At 43.9% G+C, this 9,759-nt stretch overlaps 1 protein-coding gene across 1 annotated transcript in view; it reads left to right on the top strand.

Moving 5' to 3' along the window:
- The window catches only part of LOC137504825 (latent-transforming growth factor beta-binding protein 1-like), a 458,475-nt gene that overhangs the window by 190,775 nt on the left and 257,941 nt on the right, over positions 1-9,759 (top strand). The gene's annotated exons all lie outside the window — the stretch shown is intronic.

Raw genomic sequence — 9,759 nt, forward strand, 5'->3', positions numbered from 1 at the left:
ACTGACCTTAATTGAGGCAAGTGAGGCCTGCAGTTCTTTAAATGTTGTCCTGGGGCCTTTTGTGGCCTCTCGGATGAGTTTTCTCTGCGCTCTTGGGGTAATTTTGGTCGGCCAGCCACTCCTGGGAAGGTTCATCACTGTTCCATGTTTTTGCCATTTGTGGATAGTGGCTCTCACTGTGGTTCGCTGGAGTCCCAAAGCTTTAGAAATGGCTTTATAACCTTTACCAGACTGATAGATCTCAATTACAGTACTTTTGTTCTCATTTGTTCCTGAATTTCTTTGGATCTTGGCATGATGTCTAGCTTTTGAGGTGCTTTTGGTCTACTTCTCTGTGTCAGATAGCTCCTATTTAAGTGATTTCTTGATTGAAACAGGTGTGGCAGTAATCAGGCCTGGGGGTGACTACAGAAATTGAACTCAGGTGTGATAAACCACAGTTAAGTTATTTTTAAACAAGGGGGGCAATCACTTTTTCACACAGGGCCATGCAGGCTTTGAGGTTTTTTTCCTCACTAAATAATAAAAAACATCATTTAAAACTGCATTTTGTGTTCAATTATGTTATCTTTGACTAATAGTTAACGGTTTTTGTTGAGCAGAAACATTTAAGTGTGACAAACATGCAAAAGAATAAGAAATCAGGAAGGGGGAAAATAGTTTTTCACACCACTGTATGTGTGCTATTTAGTCCAGTAGTTTATTGGGAGATATTTCAGTATTACCTGAAAGACCTCAGGTCATCTGTGTAGGCTGCATTTAGAATAACTGAATCTCCATGGATAGCATTATTTATGTTTTAGTGAACTTTTCCATTGTTAACTGGTATGAAATTCTGTTTTATTGGCCATCAGTCCTGGTGCCATCACCTGCTTTTTTTTGGGGGGGGGGGGGGGGGGGAGGGGGGGGGGTAAACTGCTTCAGTATCCTAAGAGCTGTATGCTGCGTCATAATCAGTGTGTGCGCAAGTGGTGATGCCGCTTGCCTTACTACGTTCATCTTGACCAAGAGCCACCCTACCTGTCTGCCCACCTGGCCCTGCAGTTGCCCTTCTAGCTCCGAGGGCTGGCTTCTAACTTCCCACTTTCATTTAATTAATATTTGTTGCTTACTTTTAACTGAATGTTTGCAAGTAACTAAAGTCTCCTGTTCTGGCATTTCCCCGAAATGGCCTTGGCTGCCTTTGATGTAGGAGCAGTGCCAATATATTACCATTACTGTTCCACCAGACTTGGTAATTCTCACATAAACACACACAAGGGCTTGTGTACTTTATATGCTACCACTCCTTGTTCTCCAGTTTTGGCCCTGAAGTTCAGAATATCTAATTTAAGATTTTGTTTTTACTCATATAAACTAGTTCCTTGCAATAAAATGAAGTAAAATTGATTCCAGTATTTTTCTCTAAAAACTTTCAACCTGGGTAGAATTCTGATCATTGCTCTTATTTGCAGATGCCATCCATTACTTAGCTTCCCCAAGATTTTATGGTTATTTCAGACTTGGCCACAGAAGTGTTGCCATCTGTTTCCCTGAACACATCCATTAGTTGTGTCCTGTTAGCAGTATGGCCTATATCTTTTCTTGTAGGGCTTGCATATGGGCTGGGACAGCTTGCTTGTTCAATACTCAATGATTCATTTCAACAAAACATGGCTTGTAAAGTAAATCTGCAACTTCCTGCATCCAATACTTACTATTCAAACATTTTCTGGCTTACCCAATTCTTCAGTGTTTCCAGTGACTGCCCATTATATGCGTACATAGAAATAGCTGATAGTAGAATATCAGTAAATTTACAGATATTCTACTCTTAAAGTGCAATTGTAAAATACTGGTAAATAATACAGATATTTTACTACAGCTAAACCTAACCCTATTATCCTGCAGAACCTTCCCTCTTCCAATGCCTAACCCTAATCACCCCTGCACATCTAACCTTAACTCACCCAAACAACTCCACCCCCCCCCCCCACCCAACCCCTCGCCACCAATCAATTGCAATAAAAAAAAACATATAAATAGCTGCTATGGGTGGATATTTGGATGCCAGGGCCACCTGTAATGCAAAATGTGGCTACACATAGCGGTCACAAGCTAAAGGCATCCTTATAAATATTGCCTGTGGGCGAAAATTTGGGCGCCCATGGTGCAGCCCTGACACTCGCTATTATTTATTTATTTATTGTACTTATAAAGTGCCAACATATTACGCAGCGCTGGACATTAGTTTAGGTTACAGACCATATTTAGGGGGGACATACAGCAAAATGACAATACATGAATACAAGAAAGACCAGATCATGCAGCACAGTATGAGTGCAAGGTAATGCTTAGTCAGTCACTGGATGGGAGCATGGAGATTAGGCAAGTTAGGTTCACTCAGATGCATAGCATGGGTTCACAGTAATGGAGGTGCATGATCAGGTAGGACACAAAAGGAGGAGGAGCCTACCCAAAGGCTTACAATCTAAAGGGAGAGGTAAGGACACGAAAGGTAGGGGATTATTAAAGTTTTGCCCATAGCCATTATTTATATGTAGTCATTAATTAATCACCCACCAGATGCTAATCTCTACATAAGGTTTAACCTTAATGAAACAGTGGGTGCTATGGATAAAGTCCCCCACCTACAGGGACATAAAAAGCTAAATCAATGAGTGTACCATGCACACGTGTATGCTAAAATAATAAACTTCACAAGGATAATGTAAGCAAAAAGTTTATTAAATAACATTAATTCTTAACCACTTCAGCCCTCAGTCGTTTTCACTTTATGTATCCGAGCAATGGTCACCTCCCATTCTTTAGCCTATAACTTTATCACTACTTATCACAATGAACTGATCTATATCCTGTTTTTTCCGCCACCAATTAGGCTTTCTTTGGGTGGTACATTTTGCTAAGAACTACCTTACTGCAAATGCATTTTAACAGTAAGAATAAGAAAAAAACAGAAATTCATTATTTCTCAGTTTTCGGCCATTATAGTTTTAGAATAATACATGCCTCCATAATTAAAACCCACGTATTGTATTTGCCCATTTGTTCCGGTTATTACATTGTTTAAATTATGTCCCTATCACGATGTATGGCGACAATATTTTATTTGGAAATAAAAGTGCATTGTTGCCATTTTGCATCCATCACTATTTACAAGCTTATAATAAAAAAATTGAAATATTTCATCTTTACATAGATATTTAAAAAGATTAGACCCTTAGGTAAATACTTGTGTTTTTTTTATTGTAATGTTTTTTTTTTCCATTATTAACCACTTCCCGACCGCCTAACGCACAGGGGCGGCCGGGAAGTGGAGCCCTTAAGGACCGGCTTACCCACAGAGGCGGCGGTCCATTTAAGGGCATGGGCGGAGCGATCGCGTCATCCGCGGCGCCTGTCACCGCTCGCCCGCCGCAACATCCCGCCGGCTACACGGAAGCGCCGGCGGGATGTTAACCCCGCGATCGCCGCATACAAAGTGTATAATACACTTTGTAATGTTTACAAAGTGTATTATACAGGCTGCCTCCTGCCCTGGTGGTCCCAATGTCCGAGGGACCACCAGGGCAGGCTGCAGCCACCCTAGTCTGCACCCAGGCACACTGATTCCCCCCCCGCGCCCCAGATCACCCACAGCACCCCTCAGACCCCCCCCTGCCCACCCCCAGACCCCTGTTTGCACCCAATCACCCCCCTAATCACCCATCAATCACTCCCTGTCACTATCTGTCAACGCTATTTTTTTTTTAATCTCCCCCCCTGCCCACTGCCCCCTCCTGATCACCCCCCCACCCCTCAGATTCTCCCCAGACCCCCCCCCCCTGTGTACTGTATGCATCTATCCCCCCTGATCACCTGTCAATCACCCGTCAATCACCCCCTGTCACTGCCACCCATCAATCAGCCCCTAATCTGCCCCTTGCGGGCAATCTGATCACCCACCCACACCAATAGATCGCCCGCAGATCCGACATCAGATCACCACCCAAACGCAGTGTTTACATCTATTCTCTCCTCTAAACACCCACTAATTACCCATAAATCACCCATCAATCACCCCCTATCACCACCTGTCACTGTTACCCATCAGATCAGACCCTAATCTGCCCCTTGCGGGCACCCAATCACCCGCCTACACGCTCAGATTGCCCTCAGACCCCCTCTTATCAATTCGCCAGTGCAATATTTACATCTGTTCTTCCCTGTAATAACCCACTGATCACCTGTCAATCACCCATCAATCACCCCCTGTCACTGCCACCCATCAATCACCCCCTGTCACTGCCACCCATCAATCAACCCCTAACCTGCCCCTTGCGGGCAATCTGATCACCCACCCACACCAATAGATCGCCCGCAGATCCGACATCAGATCACCACCCAAACGCAGTGTTTACATCTATTCTCTCCTCTAAACACCCACTAATTACCCATCAATTACCCCCTATCACCACCTGTCACTGTTACCCATCAGATCAGACCCTAATCTGCCCCTTGCGGGCACCCAATCACCCGCCTACACCCTCAGATTGCCCTCAGACCCCCCCCCCCTTATCAATTCGCCAGGGCATTATTTACATCTGTCCTTCCCTGTAATAACCCACTGATCACCTGTCAATCACCCATCAATCACCCCCTGTCACTGCCACCCATCAATCACCCCCTGTCACTGCCACCCATCAATCAGCCCCTAACCTGCCCTTGCGGGCAATCTGATCACCCACCCACACCAATAGATCGCCCGCAGATCCGACATCAGATCCAGGGCTGTGGAGTCGGAGTCGTGGAGACGGAGTCGTGGAGTCGGGCAATTTTGGGTGCCTGGAGTCGGAGTCGGGAAAAAATGCACCGACTCTGACTCCGACTCCTAATGAATTTGTAACTGTAATTAAAATAGAAAATATGATAAAATGTTCTATTTCTCAGATAATAGTCATTAAAAATAATGTATATATACACTATATATACAGTAATAGCCGTGCTTAGTCCACAAAAATGAAATAAACCAATCAAAATTAGTTACTTGTGCTGCTTCAATAAAGCAGTCCCCGTATTTCTAAGGTCAGATATACATATCTGATTGTGACTGTATATATGAGGTGTACACAGGAATCTCTTATATATACTAAATAACATCTATGCTGTAAGAATAAAGCCTGATGTGTAGCCGTGTCACTAATAGAGATGGTCAACGAGATGGAAATAATTCTGCGTTGATGCTGATTTATGCAAATGTACGCACTCCCTTTGCTGATGAAATCAAATAATTTGATATGTTGTTAAAATTTGGTTTGGTGACTACAAATTAAAGGGTACCTGAGAAGGATGGAAAGTAAAGTTTTATACATACCTGGGGCTTCCTCCAGCCCCCTTCAGGCTAATCAGTCCCTCGCTGTCCTCCACCACCCGGATCTTCTGCTATGAGTCCTGGTAATTCAGCCAGTCAGCGATGTCCGGCCGCATGCCGCTCCCACAGCCAGGAACATTCTGCACCTGCGCAATAGTGCTGCACAGGTGAAGTATGCTCCTGGCGGCGGAGTGTGTGCATGCGCACTACGCCCGACTGGCTCAAGTACCTGGACTCATAGCAGAAGATCGGAGTGGTGGAGGAGGACAACGAGGGACTGATTATCCTGAAGGCGGCTGGAGGAAGCCCCAGGTATGTATAAAACTTTAATTTCATCTGTCTCAGGTTTACTTTGTTACACAGTAGTACTCTACATATGCACTCCCCACAGAGCTGCAGGGAATCCACTGAGAATGCTGTGCACATTGAACACAGAGGTGTTGTCTGTTTACAATCTCCTCATTCCCCTGCAGAGTACCTGTACATCACTCTTACATGTACCCACACTTACATTGCCTAGGGCCTGATAGATGTTCTTTGTTCAGGTTTGTACCTTTTACAAGTACTCTTACCAAGGACTAGTTTTAGTCTAAAGGGAATAAATATAGTAGTCTACATATCCTTCTCACTTCAGTTGTCTTGTAAAATTCCTAAGCGTTGGCAGTTAAGAGACGAATTTCATGTTACATACTTTTAATCAACAAAATTGTAATATGCAAATTAGAGGAGTCGGAGTCGAGGAGTCGGAGTCGGTGGAATCCTAAACTGAGGAGTCGGAGTCGGTGGATTTTTGGACCGACTCCACAGCCCTGATCAGATCACCACCCAAGCGCAGTGTTTACATCTATTGTCTCCTCTAAACACCCACTAATTACCCATCAATCACCCCCTATCACCACCTGCCACTGTTACCCATCAGATCAGACCCTAATCTGCCCCTTGCGGGCACCCAATCACCCGCCTACACGCTCAGATTACCCTCAGACCCCCCCCCTTATCAATTCGCCAGTGCATTAGTTACATCTGTTCTTCCCTGTAATAACCCACTGATCACCTGTCAATCACCCATCAATCACCTCCTGTCACTGCCACCCATCAATCACCCCCTGGCACTGCCACCCATCAATCACCCCCTGTCACTGCCACTCATCAGTCAGCCCCTAACCTGCCCCTTGCGGGCAATCTGATCACCCACCCACACCAATAGTTCGCCCCGCAGATCCGACGTCAGATTACCTCCCAAGGGCAGTGTTTATATCTGTTCTCTACCCTAAACACCCACTAATTACCCATCAATCACCCCCTGTCACTGCTACCTATCAGATTAGACCCCTATCTGCCCCTAGGGCACTCAATTACCTGCCCACACCCTCAGAATGCCCTCAGGCCCCAGCCCTGATCACCTCGCCAGTGCATTGCTTGCATCTATTACCCCCTCTAATCACACCTTGAGACACCCATCAATCACCTCCTGTCACCCCCTAGCACACCTACCCATCAGATCAGGCCCTAATTTGCCCCGTGTGGGCTCCTGATCACTCGGCCAAACCCTCAGATCCCCCTCAGACCCCCTTCCGATCACCTCCCCAGTGCATTTACAGTGTTCTCCCCAGAATTTTCTTCCAGCCGGGTGGCATGAAAAAGTAGCCGGGTGGCATGAAAAAGTAGCCGGGTGGGGCAAGATGAGAGAATGCAGGGCCAGTGCTTCTCTGCATAACTCTCCTTACAGAATAGGAGGAGGTGAGCTGATAACAGCCGGGTGGTCACAAAAACTAGCCGGGTGGAGCACCCGGCTAAAAGAGCCTGGGGAGAACACTGCATTTATTGCATCTATTTTCCCCTCTAACCACCCCCTGAGACACCCATCAATCACCTCCTGTCACCCCCCTAGCACTCCTATCCATCAGATCAGGCCCAATACAACCTGTCATCTAAAAGGCCACCCTGCATATGACCGGTTCCACAAAATTCGCCCCCTCATAGACCACCTGTCATCAAAATTTGCAGATGCTTATACCCCTGAACAGTCATTTTGAGACATTTGGTTTCCAGACTACTCACGGTTTTGGGCCCGTAAAATGCCAGGGCGGTATAGAAACCCCAGAAACAGACCCCATTTTAGAAAAAAGACACCCCAATGTATTCTGTTAGGTGTATGACGAGTTCATAGAAGATTTTATTTTTTGTCAAAAGTTAGCGGAAATTGATTTTTGTGTTTTTTTCACAAAGTGTCATTTTTCACTAACTTGTGACAAAAAATAAAATCTTCTATGAACTCGCCATACACCTAACGGAATACCTTGGGGTGTCTTCTTTCTAAAATAGGGTCACTTGCGGGGTTCCTATACTGCCCTGGCATTTTAGGGGCCCTAAACCGTGAGGAGTAGTCTAGAAAACGAATGCCTCAAAATGACCTGTGATTAGGACGTTGGGCCCCTTAGCGCACCTAGGCTGCAAAAAAGTGTCACACATGTGGTATCGCCGTACTCAGGAGAAGTAGTATAATGTGTTTTGGGGTGTATTTTTACACATACCCATGCTGGGTGGGAGAAATCTCTCTGTAAATGGACAATTGTGTGTAAAAAAAATCAAACAATTGTCATTTACAGAGGTATTTCTCCCACCCAGCATGGGTATGTGTAAAAATACACCCCAAAACACATTATACTACATCTCCCGAGTACGGCGATACCACATGATTGGCACTTTTTTGCAGCCTAACTGCGCTAAGGGGCCCAAAGTCCAATGAGTACCTTTAGGATTTCACAGGTCATTTTTGTTTCAAGACTACTCCTCACGGTTTAGGGCCCCTAAAATGCCAGGGCAGTATAGGAACCCCACAAATGACCCCATTCTAGAAAGAAGACACCCAAACGTATTCCGTTTGGAGTATGGTGAGTTCATAGATTTTATTTTTTGTCACAAGTTAGCGGAAAATGACACTTTGTGAAAAAAAACAATTAAAATTAATTTCCGCTAACTTGTGACAAAAAAATAAAAACTTCTATGAACTCACCATACTCCTAACGGAATACCTTGGGGTGTCTTCTTTCTAAAATGGGGTCATTTGTGGGGTTCCTATACTGTCCTGGCATTTTAGGGGCCCTAAACCGTGAGGAGTAGTCTTGAAACAAAATTTCTCAAAATGACCTGTGAAATCCTAAAGGTACTCATTGGACTTTGGGCCCTTTAGCGCAGTTAGGGTGCAAAAAAGTGCCGCACATGTGGTATCGCCGTACTCGGGAGAAGTAGTACAATGTGTTTTGGGGTGTATTTTTACACATACCCATGCTGAGTGGGAGAAAGATCTCTGTAAATGGACAATTGTGTGTAAAAAAATTAACAAATTGTCATTTACAGAGATATTTCTCCCACCCAGCATGGGTATGTTTAAAAATACACCCCAAAACACATTATACTACTTCTCCTGAGTACGGCAATACCACATGTGTGGCACTTTTTTGCAGCCTAACTGCGCTAAGGGGTCCAAAGTCCAATGAGCACCTATAGGCTTTACAGGGGTGCTTACAATTTAGCACTCCCCAAAATATCAGGACAGTAAACACACCCCACAAATGACCCCATTTTGGAAAGTAGACCCTTCAAGGTATTCAGAGAGGGGCATGGTGAGTCTGTGGCAGATTTCATTTTTTTTTTTGTCGCAAGTTAGAAGAAATGGAAACTTTTTTTTTTTGTCACAAAGTGTCATTTTACGCTTACTTGTGACAAAAAATAATATCTTCTATGAACTCACTATGCCTCTCAGTGAATACTTTGGAATGTCTTCTTTCCAAAATGGGGTCATTTGGGGGTATTTATACTATCCTGGAATTCTAGCCCCTCATGAAACATGACAGGGGGTCAGAAAAGTCATTGATGCTTGAAAATGGGAAAATTCACTTTTTGCACCATAGTTTGTAAACGCTATAACTTTTACCCAAACCAATAAATATACACTGAATGGGTTTTTTTTAACCAAAATATGTTTGTCCACATTTTTCGCGCTGCATGTATACAGAAATTTTACTTTATTTGAAAAATGTCAGCACAGAAAGTTAAAAAAATCATTTTTTTGCCAAAATTCATGTCTTTTTTGATGAATATAATAAAAAGTAAAAATCGCAGGAGCAATCAAATAGCACCAAAAGAAAGCTTTATTAGTGACAAGAAAAGGAGCCAAAATTCATTTAGGTGGTAGGTTGTATGAGCGAGCAATAAACCGTGAAAGCTGCAGTGGTTTGAATGGAAAAAAAGTGGCCGGTTCTTAAGGGGTAGAAAGCCCTAGGTCCTCAAGTGGTTAAACATTTTATTTGGGTATTTTTGGGAGGGTGAAATGTAAATAGTAATTTTTTTTTTTATGTAAAAATGTTTTTTTTTTATGTAGATGTAGTTTTACTTTTTGGCCACAA

The sequence above is a fragment of the Hyperolius riggenbachi genome, chromosome 4 (genome assembly GCF_040937935.1).
Source record: "Hyperolius riggenbachi isolate aHypRig1 chromosome 4, aHypRig1.pri, whole genome shotgun sequence".
Classification (NCBI taxonomy): Eukaryota; Metazoa; Chordata; class Amphibia; order Anura; family Hyperoliidae; genus Hyperolius; species Hyperolius riggenbachi.